Here is a 19,605-nt window from a genome sequence, read left to right as displayed (position 1 = left end):
TTTGGGGCAACAGTTAGCTCGGTTAGCTGGACACCAAGTGCCAATTTTGTGCCAACAGCACAGAGTTCAATATCTGTTCCAATTAGAGTAGATTCAGGACCTGTTTCTTGCAGGTGGTGGAGGTCATGGTACTGTAGCTTGGAACTGCCTTAAGGCAAAACACCTAACAAGATGAAGGCCCATCTCTTGGCTGGCCTCTTGACTTTGAGCACAGTAGCAATGTGAGATGACAATAAAATCAGGTAAAAGGCCATTTCTGAGCTATTCCTTATCACTGTCCATCAGTATCCCCCTTTTTAGAGATTAGATTAGATTCCCTACAGTGTGGAAACAGGCCGTTTGGCCCAATAAGTCCAGACCGACCCTCCAAAGAGTAATGCGCCTAACACTACGGGCAATTTAGCATGGCCAATTGACCTAACCTGCACATCTTTGGACTGTGGGAGGAAACCGGAGATTCCGGAGGAAACCCACGCAGACACGGGGAGAATGTGCAAAATCCACATAGGCAGTAACCCAAGGCTGGAATCGAATCTGGGACCCTGGTGCTGTGAGGCAGCAATGCTAACCACTGAGCCATCATGCCACCCATAATTCTTCATTCACATTCACTCCTTTCACTGTAACCTATGGAAATAATGGATTCAAATCACTTAAACAAATACTTTTAAATTCCCTTTTGCAACTGGCTAACAATTCAGGTCAATATTTCTTCAGATAGGCAAGGCTACGAAGGAGAACCTGTTTGGGGAGTATCAAGCACTGGGAAGGAAATTGACAAACAGGTCCTTGAGGGTCATAATCTCTGGATTACTGCCTGAGCCATGTGCTAATTGGCATAGGGATAAGAAAATTAGGGAAGTAAACACGTGACTAAGAGATTAATATAGGAAAGAGGGTTTCCATTTCATGGGACATTGGCATCAGTTTTGGAACTGGGGCAACCTGTACTGATGAGACGGTCTCCACCTGAACCAATCTGGAACCAGTGTTCTGGCGAAAAGGATAAATAGAGTGGTCACTAGGACTTTAAACTTGTGAGCCGGGGGAAGACATAGGAAAAGCAACAGGGAGTATGGAGTCAAGTAGAAAGATAAGCAGCAGATTAGCATGTGTGTAGGGTTTACGTTCGAGGCAGATTAGGAATGAAGCAAAAAGGAACAATATATTAGAGGTGATGGAAATCTTGAGGATAAGAAAATTAGTGTTAAGGCGCTTTACTTGAATGCCCGAAGCATTTGTAACAAAGTAGATGAACTAACAGCACAAATCATCATAAATGATTATGATGTGATGGCCATCACAGAGACATGGTTGCAGGGGGTTCAGGACTGGCAGTTAAACATCCAAGGATTAACAACTTATCGAAAAGACAGGTAGAGGGGGTGGAGTTGCCCTGTTATTTAAGAATGAAATTAAGTCTATGGCACTAAATGACATAGAGTCAGATGATATGGAGTCTGTGTGAGTGGTGTTGAGGAACCACAAAGGCAAAAAAACCATAATGGGAGTTCTGTACAGACCTCCCAACAGTGGTCAGGACCAGGGATGCAAGATGTATTGGGAAATAGGGCATGGTCATGGTGATTATGGGGATTTCAATATGCAAATAGACTGAGTGAATAATGTTGCTGGTGGATCCAAAGAAAGGGAATTCATGGAATGCTTACAGGTTGGCTTTTTGCAACACCTTGTGATGGAGCCCACAAGGAAGCAGGTTATTCTGGACTTGGTGCTATGTAATAAGCCAGACTTTATAAAAGATCTTAAAGTAAGGGAACTCTTAGGAGGCAGCAATCATCATATGGTAGAGTTCAGTCTGCAGTTTGATAGAGAGAAGGGAAAATCTGATGTAATGGTGTTACAGTTTAAATAAAGGTAATTACAGGGACATGAGAGATGAGAGAGGGACTGATGGAAATTGACTGGAAGCAGAGCCTAGCAGGGAAGACAGTAGAGCAACAATGACAGGAGTTGCTGGGTATAATTGAGGACACAGTACAGAGGTATATCCCAAAGAAAAGAAAGATTGTTGGGGGGTTGGAGAGCGCAGCGATTAGACGACCATGGCTGGCGAAGGAACTTGGGAATTGTATCACAGAAAGAAACAAAGGAGTGGCAAAAGTAGAGATTGGGCCATTCCAAATTGCTCCAAATTCTCGCCTCAGGCAACTGACTGTATGGAGTTTGCACATTCTCCCCGTGTCTGCATGAGTTTCCTCCGGGTGCTCCGGTTTCCTCCCACAGTCCAAAGGTGTGCAAGTTAGGTGAATTGGCCATGCTAAATTGCCCATAGTGTTAGGTGAAAGGGTAAATGTAGGGGAATGGGTCTGGGTGGGTTGCTCTTCGGAGGGTTGGTGTGGACTTGTTGGGCCGAAGGGCCTGTTTCCACACTGTAAGTAAAGTAATCTAATCTAATCGCAATCTAATCTGATGCAGGAAGGCTAGTGATGGGAGATAAGGAAATAACTGAAGAACTTAATAAGTACTTTGTGTCAGTCTTCACAATGGAAGACATGAATAATGTACCAACAATTAAGGAGAATCAAGGGGCAGAGTTGAGTATGGGTGACCATTACAAAGGAGAAAGTACTTGAAAAGCTAAAAGGTGCAAAAATTGATAAATCTTCTGGCCCAGATGGACTACATCCTAGAGTTCTGAGGGATGTGGCTGATTAAATAGTGGAAGTGTTGGTTGTAATCTTTCAAAAATCACTGGAGTCAGGGGGAAGTCCCAGATGATTGGAAAATTGTTGTTGTAAGCCCTTGTTCAAGAAAGGATCAAGACAAAAGATGGAAAATTATAGGCCGATTAACCTAACCTCGGTTATAGGTAAAATTCTAGAATCCATCGTTAAGGATGGTATTTCTAAATTCTTGGAAGTGCAAGATTGAATTAGAACAAGTCAGCATGGATTTAGTAAGGGGAGGTTGTGCCTGACAAACCTGTTAGAATTCTTTGAAGAGGTAACAAGTAGGTTAGACCAGGGAAACCCGGTGGATGTTATCTACTTCGACTTCCAAAAGGCCTTTGATAAAGTGCCTCACAGGAGGCTGCTGTGTAAGGTGAGGGCTCATGGTCTTGGAGGTGAGCTACTGGCATGAATTGAGGATTGGCTGACAGAAGGCAGAGAGTTTGGAAAAAAGGGTTTTTTTTGGTCTGGCAGCTGGTGACAAGTGGTCCCGCAGGGTTCAGTGTTGGGGCCGCAACTGTTCACTTTATATATAAATGATCTGGATGAAGGGACTGGGGGCATTCTGGTGAAATTCGCTGATGATACGAAGTTAGGTGGACAGGTAGGTAGTTCTGAGGAGGTGGGGAGACTACAGAAAGATTGAAACAGTTTAGGAGAATGAATTCCATCAGCCATTTCTTGGACCAATGTAAGCAAATGTGAGGTCTTACACCTTGGGGAAAAAGAACACAGGCATGGACTATTTTATAAATGGTGAGAAAATTCATAAAGCCAAAGTACAAAGGGAGCAGGGAGTGCTAGTACTGGATTCTCAAAAGATTGACTTGCAGGTTGAGTTAGTGGTTAAGAAAGCAAATGTGCTGTTGTAATTTATCTCAAGAGGGTTGGAATGTAAAAGCAGTGATGGGCTACTGAGACTTTATAAAGCTCTGGTTAGGGCCTGTTTAGAATACTATGTCCAGTTCTGGCCCCCACACCTCAGGAAGGACATACTGGCACTGAAGTGTATCCAAAGATATTCACACGGATGATCCCTGGAATGATAGGCCTAGCATACAATGAACGGCTGAGGATCCTGGGATTGTATTCATTAGCATTTAGAAGGTTGAAGGGAGATCTAATAGAAACTTACAAGATAATGCATGGCTTAGAAAGGGTGGATGCTGGGAATTTGTTTCCGTCAGGCGGGAATACTAGGACTCGTGGGCACAGCCTTAGAATTAGAGGGGGTAAATCTAGAATGGAAATGAAGAAACATTTCTTCAGCCAGAGAGTGGTGGGCCTGTGAAATTCATTGTCATGGAGTGCAGTGGAGCCTGGGACATTAAATGTCTTCAAGACAGAGATTGATAAATTCTTAATCTCGCAAAGAATTAAGGGATACGGGGAGAATGCGGTAAGTGGTGTTGAAATGCCCATCAGCCATGATTGAATGGCAGAGTGGACTCGATGGGGTAAATGGCCTTACTTCCACCCTATTTCTTATGGTCTTATGATCTTATAGATCTTCTCAATCAAACTCTTCCGAAAGCCTTTGATACAATAGACTCCATGAAAACTTATCCTGTCTTTCCTCACCCTGGTTTTTTCTAAAGTTAAGTTCCACCCTCATCTCCACTCTCAAGTCAGAAGAATGCAAACTTGAACATAAATGGAGGATAATTGGTTTAGTCGTTTATTGTTGGATCTGGCTGGGCCACATAAAGCACTGTTGGATCCGTCCTTTCATCTGCCTCCAAACTTTTCATTGCTCCAGGATCATATTGAAATGGGAATAGAATCCAGAGCTGCTCTTATATCAAAACATAAAATGCTGGAAAACAGACTTTGTAGGTGAGGTGGCATTTGTGAAAAAATGAACAAGGGTTAATGTTTCCAGTTTGTAACCTTACACCAGAATTAGAAACAGTTTGAAACACAAAGGGTTTCATAAGAGGTGGTGAGGATGGGGACAGAAGGAATGTGAAAGACAGAAGGGATTGAGTAACAGAAATTTACTCCTCTGGGACAAAAGTGAATAGAAATGGAGCAGGAAATGAGCTGAAAGCAGAACTTCTTGTGGTATTGGAGCTTTTGCCTGCCAGCTGGTGAGAAACCCACACTCTTCCTTCTTAGAAAAGATCAACAGAACTACACACAATATCAGGCAGCAGCAAAGCCACCTGCAGGCTGCCCCTGGAATCAGGACCCTGTGGACAAAGGTATGGTCCAGTGAAGGCTGATGTGTGATTGGAGCAGCTCGAGTGTCCAACAGTGTCACTGAATAGGTGGTGGTTGCTGCCGGAATGATACCAACCCACAGATGCCAGAGCCCTAGGATTATCAAGGAGTCAAACTTCATATAAGTGATGTGGTGAGGGGGACTTTTGGGGGAGAGAGGTCAGAAGCAATAGCAGTTCGTTGATCCTCATTACAAACACCCTGATGTTCCAATGTTAATTCCTTGGATCATTGCCTTTGATCAAGGAGTCCCTCCTACCCCCACTACCAAAGTGACAAGTGGCCCACACAGTTTGACCTGTTGTGCACAGTGCATGTTCATCGTTCTATTTGAACCCAGTGTAATCCCAGTAGCAGTGGGCTAAGATTCTCAAGTGACCCTAACTGGTCACTTAAGGGCCTCCATTGACAGTGAAGTATAAAAAGTAACTGCAGTGAGAGAAGATTTCACCCAAAGAAATAGATGAGATGCTGGTTTTAAAGAAATATAACCTAGAGTAAGCAAAGAAAAGGAAACAAGATGGGGCACAGAGTTTCTGGTTTGAAATTGTTGAAATTAGTGCTAAGTCCAGAAATCTATAAAGTGCCTAATTGAAAGATGAGGGGGTGTTCCTCAAGTTTACATTATGTTCTGTTGACATGGTGTATTGGACTGTTGCATGTGAGAATATTAAATCAGTAAGAGAGCAAGGAGGAAAATTTAAAATCAATGGCAACTTGCTTCTTTTCACCACTAAAAATATCTTCTACGGCCCCCCTCCTCAGACTGTTCCACCTTCATCTCCATCAACTGTGTGGAGCTCATGAACGTTTTAGTTCAGGAGTTTAAGATATTTGATTGGGTTGCCTCTGTCACTGCCTCTTTTCCCTTAAACCAGTCATATAACCATTCAAACTGATGCAGCTAAACACTATTTCATGGAAATGGTTGCAGTCAGTAAGGAGAGGAAACCTTTCAGTGTCACTAGATTGCATACAAAATCTCTCATATCCAAATCCCAGAGGGTAATTCATGTGTTACTCAGTCAGCATGTTTTGCTTTATATTTAGACAATAAGAAATCCATTCCCTAATCCAATTGTGTTTGACTAACTCTACCCAATCTACAGATTAATTGGAGTAACCGATATGACAGTAAGGCTATTGTGCTTATTACTAAATGCAGCCGTATTGTGTTAGAAACAAACGTGCAAGCTAATGAAAGCTTTATTTCACAGTTGCACTTGTAATTCACCAACAAATTAATGCAGATATATATTGTACTGGGATTAGTTAGTAGTAGCATGAAAATATTAGTGATTTTATCCAGTAATAATTAAAGCTTTGTCTTGCTTTGATACTTATTATTCAGTGGGAATCAGAGGGCATTGATGAGAATCTGTGGCTAGTAATTGGCAATCAAATCTTTTTGTTTGCTTCTGCAGTTGTGTTGTGATTATTTGCACTCCATGTGAATTCTTCTTTGAGAGACATCTGTGGCCATATGCTTCATAGAATCTCTCCATCTATTTTAATTAATGGAATTGTTCCCCACACCTTTTATTTTTTTAAAATGCATTTACATTTTTATTCCATGAATTAATTCCTTAGGTCCCCATTTCTAAATGAATGGTTTTTAAACCCACTGTAGTGACATGATTTTTAGATCTGAAAGTTGCACTGTCATGCAAATACAGTTCATCAAATCTCTTTTAAACATGAAAGTTCTCAAGGACATAAAGGCTCCAAGTATTGGGCAAAGACCTATTAAAAAGTGGTGCCAAATGTTCACAGGTGACATGTACATTGATAGAATAGAAGTCTTTTCTGTGAATGAACTCAGCTATTCTATGATATTGTCCTCTCAGCATAACATAATGTGTGCGCACATTATCTCACACTGCACAGGGGGAAGCCAGCTATATGGCCAGAGCCTATTTCCTGGTCTGCAGCGATGACCTTGTCATGGGAACAAAGGTGAAGTAGTGTGATCTGTCATAAATGGGATTGGTAACAACCTTAATACATTTGTGGGGCTGATTTGTGACATTCCACAAAGGTTCCCCGGTAGCCCCTTGGAAGGAGGTGATCACATACAAACCCAATGGAGCTCTCACCATGGTGGCCACTCATTCCTTCAGGTCACAGGACCCACTCCAGCAGTTGGCATAGTTCTGTGAAGTGTTCTATGTCAACCTCAGTCTACACCTCACTCATCCGGAGGAAATGGCATTGATAACAAGACTCCAGGCCTTCTGTATCTCCTGCCCATCCTGCAGCCTGTTCATGTGGAAGTTGTTCAGCATCCACTAGGGGTTGCAGCTGGTGCTGGCCTTGCTGACACATCTGTTTTTCTATTTCCCCTGTGTCTGGTTGCAAGGACAGCCCCTGCTTGTGACTGGATCTTTTAGTCATGCTTGCAAAGAATCGGTTTGCTGAACATAAACGAAACAGGGACTTAGTAATGTGGACAGTCAGCATTCACACCACTTAAGAGTGACATTTTACCATACTCCTCCATTCAGTGGAACATGGAACCATTCTGACAAGGAGAGCTATGGAAAGACTGTCCTGTCCTGAAACTTTGACATTGCTCACTATTCTGATGAATACAGTGTCAGTCATGTTGCAGAGAGACAGCAGGAGATTGCATGTGCTATATAAATGCTGAATCTTGTCCTTCCAGTCTGTGGTGTAAAATTCCAAGCAGTGGAATGTGGTGAAACGGTTAAAAATTATGTCCCAATACATGTGTGAATCTAACCGGAATGGAGGTGTTGCTTAGTCCCGTGTGAATCTTATTACACACCTCCCCGTGTGAATCTTCTTATCTGTATGTAACCAGAATGGAATGTGTTTTTTAGCCTTGCTCTGCTGTTCACATGAATGTTTATATCTGGAAAAGAGTATATCAGCTGGAAAAGTCTCCAGTTCGGTGAGTCTGCTCCGGGGTTACGTTTAACCGCCGAGCGTGGGTTGTTGGCAACCGCTCTACGAGAACTGACGGCTCCCAGTTCCGGTAACATGTAGAGTGAGTATAAGCCAGACCCGTTGTGCGACGCTGCGGGGAATAAAATGCCCATATTCTAGCAGTCTCGCCTCTTGGTCGTTTGTTCTGTGTCAGACTACTCTCCTACGAACCTGACCTTGAGAATTTTTTAAAACACAGTCCCACATTAGAGTTGACTGAAGCTTGTAGCTAATTAGTACTGGTTATGCACGTGGACATTCTTGGATATTTTGTTCAGTCCTTTTTGTGAAATAGCTCCTTCTGAATTCACCACTTCAAATTTCTTCTTTTTTAATATAGATCATTTTTGAGAGTATTGACATCTTCTCTGCTGTTTTGTTCTCCTTCACTATTTTTATCACTTGTGTTGGGCCAACCTCCTAATTAGCTCTTTGCCAATGAGGAAAGGGTAAGCAGTAAGTAAATTTGATAATGCCATGTTAATAAATATTTATATGCAAGCAAAGATAATGTAAGAAGAGACGTTGAGCAAAATGACTTCTCTGGATGCAGATCAAAGAAACAATTATAATATAGGAAGTGAAACTAATGCTGTTTTTGGCAGTAGTTCTATTTGTGCAGTCATAGCATGTGACTTTTTAAAAATTGTATCATTCCTGCCAGCATTGTAAAAGTACCATCACTGCAATGACTTTAGCAATTAGACAAAACAATCTCTTTTTGTCCTCCCAACTCAGTTAGTAAGGAGCAACAAATCTGTCCTTGATACATAACAGCAGTCTTTTTTTCTCGAGGCTTCCATTGTCGTTTCAATAAATTAATAATTATTTCAAATGTAGCCTTGCTTTAGCTTCATACTTTAGCATTTTAGTCCTCACTTAGAAGTGAGCAATTTGAGGTTATATATCCTTGAATTCTCACCAAAGTAGTTCGTATTCTGGCTACTGCATAGCTGACCATCTTTGATCAAGGTTACTTGGGCATTGTATATGTTGAGCTCAAGCCAGATCCACTGAGTTACTGCCAAAAGACAACTTTTATTCTTTATTTTTTAACATAAAATACAGCTACTTAATTTGAGATCCAGTAAAACATCAGGTGGCCAATGGATTAAAAGGTTGAAATATAATTATCAGCATCCTCTGAAGCAATGTCTTTGTACCACCATATTCAAAGAGTAGAATCTTCTATTGCATACTTAGATATGGATTGTAATTTTTAAATCAATTATACCGGAGTATATAACTTCAGGTAGGCTTTTGCAGCCTCCTGCTGTTACCTGTGGATCATAATTCTAGAGGTGATTGCTTTGATGAAAAGGCTAATTCTTATTTATTGTTGTTCATTCTTTAATGGTGCGTTCTTAAGAGAAATCATTCTCTAAAGCCCTGCAGGTGATTTCTGTTCTGGGTGCAAAAGTAGATAGAGTATCCTGTATCTAGTATTTCTTCTTCCACACAGCACATAGATTTCTTAAAGGCTGAGCTTTCAAAAGTTATATTTCATTTTTCCCAAGGATATTTCTTTTTTAGGGGTGGAGAATAATACAAGGGAGACATCTATGGGTGATTCCTCAACATTTATAACACTTATTAATTATCTTCTTTTGATTCAATTTTGCTACAGACTTGGCTAGTGACAAGTGATTATTTTCCTTGGTGATTTCTACGCAGAAGATAATAGATATTATGTTTCAGTTCTAACTGTGGATTCAATACCATCAACTGAGTTCAAATCAATTTTACACCATTTTTAAGCACGGAGCTGCTCCTAACATGGAATCTGCCAAAAGCAGTGTTGTTGAAGTGAGTTTGCAGTGGTGCTGTTGTTGGCATGGAGTCCCACAACTTAACCATCATCGCAGTAATGGAATACATAAAGGGTTACATGTATTCGGATGATAATTGTCTTTGGCCTGCTCCAGTCATGTAACCTATACTGTGGAATATCCTCACTACGGGCAGCTGTCTAATAAACAGTTCTGCTGAATATAGAGTGTAGGTATCATTTAATTCTAAATGTGGTGTACAGAAGTGGGGATAAGGTAAAATTTTGAAGAGTTTATATGGAAGCACAGCTACTAAAAGAAGAATACAGAAATGTCAAGAGCTGCTGAAAACTGCTTAAAACCACTGACCCCATTTGAAGGTACGTCCTGCCTTAGCTACAAGTCAGTTTGCTTGATTGGCAGCTAAAACTGAAAGGTGCCTGACCTGCTGTGCTTTTCCAGCACCACGCTTTTCTAATCTCCAGCATTTGCAGTCCTTGCTTTTTCTCTTAAAAGAGAATCGTAACCAATGCTGTGACCAAGGGCTTTTGCCCGAAACGTCAATTTTCCTGCTCCTTGGATGCTGCCTGACTGGCTGTGCTTTTCCACCACCACTCTAATCTAGACTCTGGTTTCCAGCATCTGCAGTCCTTGTTTTTACCCTGTGACTACAACATGAAAAAGTCAAGAGGGATACTGGATTTAACACAATTCCAGAGGTTTTGGGAGGGCGTAGTTGCAAAAGCTCAGTAATGGGGATGTCATTTTAGAGATTCCAAGGGAGATGTAACAAGGGAAGGATACCATATTGAATACTGCACAGGAATGATGACACCCCACCCCACCCCGCCCCTCAAGATCTCCCAAAATCCATGGCTGTACCCTCTTCATGTCCAGCAGAAGCCTGCATAGTTTAGGTTTTGGGCTGCTCACCTTGCAGTTGTTTTTCCCAGGAGACCAGTAGTTTGCAACAGAGGCAGAATGATGCCATTATATTGCAATAAGGTCTGCTTAATGTCTCAATATATCAAATGAAAGGCATCCTGCTTTTTGCTGTACTCCATAACCGATCCAGTGATGGAAGAGAAGGCAGCAAAATGACAGTTGCTTTATTTCACGTGTCCGCCATTCCTATTAATAGACCAATGGGCATCAGTAAAATTCAGCCCCATATGTTATCTGCTTATTCATAATGCTCCAACTGGGATTATGGTGAATGATATCATGAATCATTTCCTGTGGTGATGTATATAAAACTGTTTACATGTTTAGAAGTATGTTACTCAGTCTGTTAAACTAGCTGCACTGCAATGCATTATAACAAGATCCCCATTTCTTAAGTAGAAAGAATCACACACATTATAAGCTATGTACTTAATGGAATTGGGTAACTTTTTGATGAGTATTCCCATATATATTGACACCCATATTAATTATTCAAGTCTCTGAAATATACACGTGGTGTGCAGACTTGTTCAGATCTGGTGACAGTAGAACTTCCTCTGAAAATATCACCCTTTGTTCTCATGATTCATGGGCTAACAATTAGCTTGTGCTGCCATATTTTGTAACTGCACTCTCTGGACTTGAATAAGCACATATTCTCAACTCTGCACAAATGCTGGGTATGAAGCTATTTGATAATTATCTCCATAATCATCAATTCCTCCTCAACATCTTTTCATCCGTATTGGTCAGTGTATGACTGTGGCTCACTACAGATCCTTGATATCTCTACAAAGATCCATCTCCACTCTTGGGTTTGGATCACCCTGACCTTTCGCCCACCCTTCAGAGGAGGCAACTCCACACATCTTTGTCGTGTGTGGTTTTCATTTCCTCTGACCTTCTTTAATGCTTGTTTTTCTTTGACAGCAGTCTGATCAGGTGATGGTCTAGAGGAATTGACCTGATTTGCCTTCTGAACATAAGCTCTTTTGGGAATGGGAATCCTATATCTAGTAGTGTGGCTCATATGTGCAACATCACAATATGAATACATTTCATAATCAATGACTTTACTGCCTGCACCATTCTTTCTTTGTGCTAGATGACTTGCTCTTATTAGTGTGTTGATAATGAAACATAAGGTGGGGGAGGAATATCAAAGTTGCATGAGTGATCTTAAATGGCGTGGAGCGTTGTGGGGTTGAGTTTGTGAGGGATTAGGTGATTGGGCTTTAAATGAGGTTAGGAATTGGATTGCTGTGTTGAAGGTGAGTTATGTGTTTTGCAAACCTGACCTCTGTGTGAAAGGACAAAAATATCAGGCAAATTTGCACATGGGTCAGGTTTGCATTTTGGACAGTACAAAAGTGCATGGGCAGATTTCACTGCAAAATCCAAACCTTGGTGTTGTAGGCTGTCGGGAGTTGGCACAGCAGAGGAAAGTTAAGGACCAGTGAATACCTAATCAAATTGTTCATTTCTGTATTAACAAAAATGACCCTTTTCTGTCCTGTAATGGTTCTGTGAATGTCAGTGCTATGTAAACAATGCCACAGGGTAGTTTTCACACTATCCTTATCCAGTGATCTCAGAATGTGTGTCAGGAATTATCAGCAACTCCAACATTTCAGTATTTCAGGAGTGTAAATGATGGAAAACTTAGTGGAAATGCTGCAACCCCCCAGTTGAACTTTCGTTAATGAGCAGGCACAGTTTGCACTATTAGAATTAGCCTGGAAACCAATGGGGAGATGGCAGAATTGTGAAGTGTTCTGAGTTGCATTCTGACTTTGGCAGCTAAGATCTACCTAAATGTCAATGTTGGTGAGAGACTGTGACCGTGACTTATAATCCGTTTAAGACTTGATAGATGCTACTTATCTTTTGTAATCAAGAATGCCAAACAACAAATTAAACAACATTAAATAAGTACTACATTAAAAAAAAACAATATAATAGATTCATTCAGAGTTAACAGTACAAAAAAAGGAAGCATGGACGCTTGTTCAGTATGCATTGGTTAAAGTCTTGTAAATCTGTATAATTAAATCAAAATTTAAGTGCTTCAATCCCTATTAACTCATGACACTAATTTGGAATTAACAAAGTGGCAGAAAGAAATGTCAAAAGCAGCAGTAAAAGATGTAGGTTCTTGTGCAATAAATCTGAAATGTTATATATTAGACCACTAATAATCAATGGTTTTGTTAATAATGTGAAGCCTAATAAAACTGCTATTTTCCTAACAATAAAAGTATGCATGAAACAGCTTCTCAATTAATTAGGCTGTTATTGAATCAATCAGTGTTTGCAATAGCTTTGTGTATTTTGTTATTTCTGACCACTGATTCTATGTTGTTTTGCAATTATCAAACAATACAATGTTTTTAAAGTTCACATTTGAAAAACAACACCAGCCAGTGTACTACTTTTGGGCTGAATTATTTGCATGGCAGATGAAAGTGATACATTTGTATAAGTGTATCTTTTAAATCATCTTTTTCATCATTTCAATTGTTCATCTGTTTTCCTATTGCTGTTTCTGTTATAAATGTTTACATCAGCTGTTTTTTTCAACATACTGCGAGCAGTATTGTTATCATTAACTATTCTTATAATTTTTCAAAGGTGTTATGAGATTGTATTGAAGTTATACAGGAAGAGATGAGTTTGCCTTCATATCAGTGAACAAGAACCTTTTATTAATTCGATATGCTCTACACCGAAATGGCTAGGTGAAAGCATTCATAGAAGCACACAGGCTCAGTTCCAAAACCAAGTTTGTCGAGATATCAGCAGGCGTCACTGATATGACCAGTTTATGAACACAATGGATCTGAACCATTATCCTATACCTTCTGTAAAATCCTTTCTTCTATCCATTTAAAATCTCTGTCTTTTGCCGCTAACATTTAATTACATTGATGCATCAACACATAATGATTTACCGTGCTCTCAGTTTCACTTCCTCCATCCCCAAGTCTTTTTTTTTGAACATTGTTCTCAGCCTATCTTGTGGCAGGATGGGGTGTTGCTGGTTCACATTCTGTTGGTGGGAAGGCATGGTCTTGTGCAGACTGGTGCATAAGTGGACACGATGGCTGACACTGAGCTGTACCCATCAGTTCTCAGTCTCTGTCAGCAGGTGTCATTAATGATGTGTCCCATGACTTAACCAGTAAAGGTACTAACAGTGACTCCTCTGTCATGAAACAGTAATCTGTGTGATTGCAAAATTAGGGAATTGTTTGTAGAAGTGGTACATACAATTTGCAGCACTCCCAATATTCAAGATCGTATCTCTCACCAGTTATTTAGTAATATTTGAGAATCAGTTATCATGTGTAGTGTATAGGATGAATACCTATAATGCTCATGGTTAGACTTCATTTATGAGTGTTTGATCTGATTGAAGAGGTTTGTAGTGAAGTACAGCTCAACCTTGCCTCTGTGTAGAATGTAAGTAGTTCACCAGTTCGTACCAGGACCTTGACCAGTCCTAACCTAACTGAGGCTCCAGACCTGTTTATGATATATTTACAGCCACTAATGACTCAGAAGAAAACTTATGACCTACAATGCCAATGCAGAAACATCAAGGCTGTCAAATTACTCAACTTTTTCCAAGACACAGAAGTTATAGTGCAAAAGGAGCTGTAAATAAATATACACAATTAGTGTATCTGTCCTACCTTTTCTCATAACCAGACCCACTATTCCTTTTCAAATGAGCATCTAATTCCCCATTCAATGCTTTAACTGAGCCTCCCTCTGCCAAACACAGACCTGAACTACTTGTCATGTGGAAACATGCATTCTCATATAATTTCTGCTTCCTTCACTAATTTCTTTAAATCAATGTCCTGTTATCATCTTTTAATGACTGGGAATTCTTTTTCCTAATGACACTTTGTCCATACCCCTAATGATTTCAAGACATCAATCAAAACTCCTCTCTGTTTTCTTTGCTCCAAGGAAAAACTGTTCCAATTTCTCTGGTCTATTTCCTTTACTGAAATTCCTCATCCTCAAAAACCATTTGTGTTCATCTCTTCCACACTCTCTGTCCAATGCATTCACATCTTTCTTTTGTGCACGCCCAGAATTGTGTGTAGTAATCCAGCCGAGGTAGAAGTAGTTTCTAATTTAAGTTCAACATAACTTCCTTGCTGTTCTATTTTGTTTCTTAAAATTGTTATCTAAGTACATCTTAAATTTTGTGAATACCCCTGCTTTAATTGCCAATTATAACAAATATTTCAACAACTGCTTAAATGAAAAATAATCCAGTTTCTTTTCTTTACGCATCTGATGTTGGTCCCAATTTTATTTTCTCTTGTTACTGTTGCATGAACTAATTATTTATTATCACAAACCTTTTCAGATCTTTTGAACAGCATTTTAACTTTGACAGGCATTTGGACTTCGGGCAATAGCGTGAAATGCACATTATCAAATCAACAGCCTGTTATTGAGTTCTCCAAATCTTAACTCCAAAAATCCAAACATATATAGCAGGAGATTGATACCTATTCCCTATTATTGTCTCGCTTGGGTTTTCATGCTTTACCTTTGTGAAAATCCTGATGGTACTGCCAGTTATTCAAGGACAGCACAAGGTGACACTTTTATGTTAGTTTCCTTCCATTGTGTAAAGCACCTTTTACAGCATCTTTCTTTGTTATATGGTTGAGATCAGAAGATCATTATTTGGGCATCTGATTTCTCTGGGATCGGGTGTGACACATTTTGCCAATGCATCACCCTTTGCTAAATGGTGAAATCGCAATTTGCATCTGATTTTATTCTTAATCAGTAATACATAATTATACTTGCACTTTGGAAATAAATGGCCTTGATAAATATTAATTTGCCTAAGCATGCAAAGTAGATTTCAACAGATTAGAAGCAATGTGTGCCCTATTTCAGATTATAGTATGCCTGTGTCATACATTTGTATAAGCTATTCTGACAAAACACTATTTGTAGGGGTGATAAAAATAGCATTCACATTTTAGACTTAAGGCTTTCTGCTTATTCCATCTGTACTGTAAAAGATTACTGGAATTTGAAGCATTAAACTTTAGCATATAAGCTAACAAAGATAATTTTGATGCATAAATGTTTGATTAAATGAGAGTTCTGTTTATAATTATTCATTTTTTATTATTAGTATTGTGAATGTGACAGTATTTTTTTAAATGTGTGAATGAAAACATATGTATTGTGCATATTTAGCTAGCAATAAATCCTGTGAATATTCAAATATGTAGCTGTACGTATGCTCATGTTTGTGGTTCTTCCAGAGATTCCTGCCTTTCTCCAACTGGAACCCCATAAAATGGGACTTGTATTGATCCGAATCCGCTCTGATTTGGAGTGAAATTTGTGTGGGGTCTGGGAGAGAAACTCGTTCCACCACTTACTTAAAGGGGTTAGAGCTGACATCAAGGACTTCAATATGAGAACTTTCTACAGCCTCAGCCTGCAGAAACATCAGAGGCTGATGCTCCAAGAGTGAAAGAGATGGTTTCATCCTGATGCAAGAAGCCCCAATCACCTTTTTGAGATAGCCTGAAATCATGAAGGCCATTCAAATGAGTTCAAGTTTCTTCTTAAATGAAAGCAAGTGGTTTTTGTTAAATAGGAGAGTATTAAAGATTAGACAAACTTTTTTTTTGTCAAAGAGAGATTGAGTAAAGTGGGGCTAAGCTATCACGTTTCTGAAAATGGCAACCTATGCTACTTGATGTTGCCTTATTTGTTTGCAGGTTTACAGTGTACTGGTCTAGTGTCGAGTTCCCTGAACATCTGTAGCAACTACCACAGTAGAAGATTTCCTATATCTTTTGCTGAGCTGTGTCAGGAAATTTTCCGGACTTACCTTTTTTTGTTTAGAATAATATAAGTATCATTCTAAATGAGTTTTTAATTTAAGTTTTGACTACAACACAATACTAATAGAAGTTTTACCTTAGTCGATGCTAAGCTTTACCTTTTTGGTATTTTGGTTTGATTTTTATTGGTCCTTTAAATAGGAGCTCTGCATTTTTCTAATGCATTTATTTTTGTCATTTATAATCCATGAAAAGTAATGCTACTGTAATCAGTCACAGATATTCTTAAGTGATCACATTCCACATGAAGTGGTTGTGAAGCTGTAATGACCTTGGGAGCTGAATACTCTTCCAACTGTCACAGGACTATTCCCAATACAAGCTTCCTGACTTGTACAGTTAATGATTCATTTCTACTCATTTGATTTGGAGCTGAGCAAATTTATTGTAAAGGACACATGATAAGTTAGAACTTACTTTTTTTTAACAACAGCAAACAACAAATGTTGATTATCATTTTGGGGTTAAAAATGCTGACTTTGATCTTCTGTGTTCTTCTGCAAGAAATTATGGTTTACCCGAAAGCAGCCAATGTTCAAGCAGTATGACAGTGCAGTGGAAGAGCATGAGGTGGGAAAGCTGATGAAGTTCGTCAGCAAAAATGTGAAACCTGAGTCTTATGTATTTGGTTAAACTCACTGATGGTAAGCATATGGTTAAGGCAGAGAAGGGGTGGGCGCAGTGAAGGATAGATCATTGAGTGTCTTCAGAGGCCTCTGTAACCTTTTTAAAAATTGATAAGCTTTAAAATTGGCCTGAAAAATTTGTTGTACTCATGTCTAGTGATAACATATATTGATATTTGCATTTGATAAAATGCCTGTGACTTTGACCAAAAGAGAAAGCAGAGAAGAAGGAAGGCAGATAGAGATTATAAAGACCTTTGCTGCATTGTAATCATCTTACTCTGAGTTCAAATGTGCAAACCCATCACGTAAATGTTTTAGGCTTGACTCTTTATTAGATTTTTGTGATAAAGTAGTGTTTAATATAGTTAGTTGCATAATTCGCCAGAGGTTGTCAACTCAAATCCTAGCAAGGAATAGAAAAATTAAAAGTATCCCTGGAGGGATTTCCAACAGATCTAAGGGTCAATAAACAGGGCAAAACAGAGAAAAGCAAATAGTGTAATTTTATTTTTTTTTAAACTGATGAAAAGAACTTTTCCTGATACAATTCTTCAGCACACTGGAATTGCAACAGTTTTAGTTACAGACATCTGAAAACTTCAGATCGCAAGCAATGTTTGGAACCGACCAGTTAAATGGTCATTTGTATCTATTTAAAGTATTAGAACAATTGGGGAATTAAGTGTTACGATTATAACGGAGAGGGCTGTTTTGGGGCAATTGTAGTATTCCTACCACTGAGCCAGAAGGTTCAGATTCAAGTCCCAACTGCTCTAGAGATAGGTATTATTAAGCATTGATTAGAAACATACCTAAAACTGGACCTGCTGCTGATTTGATTCTTAATTATTCCATTATTTATTTTTTCTTCCTTTATTTGATGTGTATGTTCAGTTTTATTTATTAGAAGTGTAGTTTCCCATATTATTTATTAGCTTTCTTCCTTGGTTTTCAATGGGAAATCCCAATAACAGCAAAAAGAGCAACGAGAGAGCCAATTAAAATAGGGGAGATCCATTGTATTGGAAAGACTTTAGAAAGAGGTAGTACTTTTTTTCACAACTTAGAGACATGACAGCTTTCGCCCTTCCATGGAGTCATGGAGATTGCACTTTGTAGAAGCACAAGAATATGTAGGAGATGAGAGACACCAAGCACCACTGTGTTCATTAATGAATCCGTATGTTCACACTCATTTTATATTTTATGGATTTATTGATGCGCGCAGTTATTTAGTGAGTATTTGTCAACAACATTTTTTTTCTCTGAAAGACATGTTAGCATTTGGGTTGAGTGTACGTTAGTGTTGGTGCACAGACAGGAACCAATGCTAGGGTGGATTATTGGTTCAGTAAAGTGGTGATTCATTGAAATGTTCCCAGATGAGCTGCTGTCAAAAGGTGCTGGCAGGATAAATTGGCTTAATTTACCTACAATCTGAGCCCTTACCTTCTTTTATTGGTGACTCTGTTCTCCTTTAACTTGATCCTTGAGTTGTTTTCCCCATTGGTAATTTTACCATTCCTGGACAAATAAAAATATGACAGTGATTCTTTTGATTTTTACTCAGCTCTTAGTGCATCGTATATATGATCTGTTCTTTAATTTGATTTTGTTTACATGCCCATTGCTGAAGTCAGTCTCAGAAGTCAGTCGGTAATGCACTTACTGGGGATTTTTGACTTGATAAGGTTTGAGTGTGGTTGCCTGGTTAGGAGGGCTGAAATTGATTATATGTCAGGAAGCTAACCATAACCGATTGAATTTTGTTTTAAACTGGATTTGTCTGTTCACTCCAGCTCAGGCCAGGTGTCTATTTTTAAACAGTATTTATTTACACTATATATGTGAAGATTCTGCAGTAGAAATCTCTGTTCTAAGGTCGTCTAGTTCGACATTTCTAGCTAGTCTCTTGTGTGACTACAAACTGTTATATCATAACACACATCAGAGTCAAAGAGGTGTATAGCATGGAAACAGACCCTTCGGTCCAACAGGTCCATGCTGACCAGATATCCCAACCCAATGTAGTCCCTCCTGCCAGCACCTGGCCTATATCCCTCCAAACCCTTCCGATTCATATACCCATCCAGATGCCTCTTAAATGTTGCAATTGTACCAGCCTCCATTCTTGTTGATTTTTATTAAATGGTTAAGTCCACCCTCTGCGTGAAAACGTTGCCCCTTAGGTCTCTTTTATATCTTTCCCCTCTCACCCTAAACCTATGCCCTCTAGTTCTGGACTCCTCAACCCCAGGGAAATGACTTTGCCTATTTACCTTATCCATGGCCCCTCATAATTTTGTAAACCTCTATAAGGTCACCTCTCCGCCTCCAATGCTCCAGGGAAAACAGCCCCAGCCTGTTAGGTCTCTCCCTATAGCTCAAATCCTCCAACCCTGGCAACATCCTCGTAAATCTTTTCTGAACCCTTTCAAGTTTCACAACATCTTTCCAATAGGAAGGAGACCAGAATTGCACGCAATATTCCAACAGT

The 19,605-nt window shown here is 39.4% G+C and overlaps 1 protein-coding gene and 1 long non-coding RNA gene across 3 annotated transcripts in view; one reads left to right on the top strand and one right to left on the bottom strand.

Moving 5' to 3' along the window:
• Positions 1–19,605, top strand: part of LOC122553234 (bifunctional heparan sulfate N-deacetylase/N-sulfotransferase 4-like) — an 879,937-nt gene that overhangs the window by 36,900 nt on the left and 823,432 nt on the right. The window lies entirely within an intron of this gene.
• The window catches only part of LOC122553322, a 168,839-nt gene that overhangs the window by 37,371 nt on the left and 111,863 nt on the right, over positions 1–19,605 (bottom strand). For both annotated transcript variants that reach the window (XR_006312683.1, XR_006312684.1), the window contains one exon: positions 18,558–18,632. This is a non-coding gene — a long non-coding RNA (uncharacterized LOC122553322). The remainder of the gene's footprint in view (positions 1–18,557; positions 18,633–19,605) is intronic.

Source organism: Chiloscyllium plagiosum, chromosome 1 (assembly GCF_004010195.1).
Source record: "Chiloscyllium plagiosum isolate BGI_BamShark_2017 chromosome 1, ASM401019v2, whole genome shotgun sequence".
In the NCBI taxonomy this organism is placed as follows: domain Eukaryota; kingdom Metazoa; phylum Chordata; class Chondrichthyes; order Orectolobiformes; family Hemiscylliidae; genus Chiloscyllium; species Chiloscyllium plagiosum.
The sequence above is the reverse complement of the archived record's forward strand: the minus strand, read 5'-3'. Positions and strand labels throughout refer to the sequence as shown.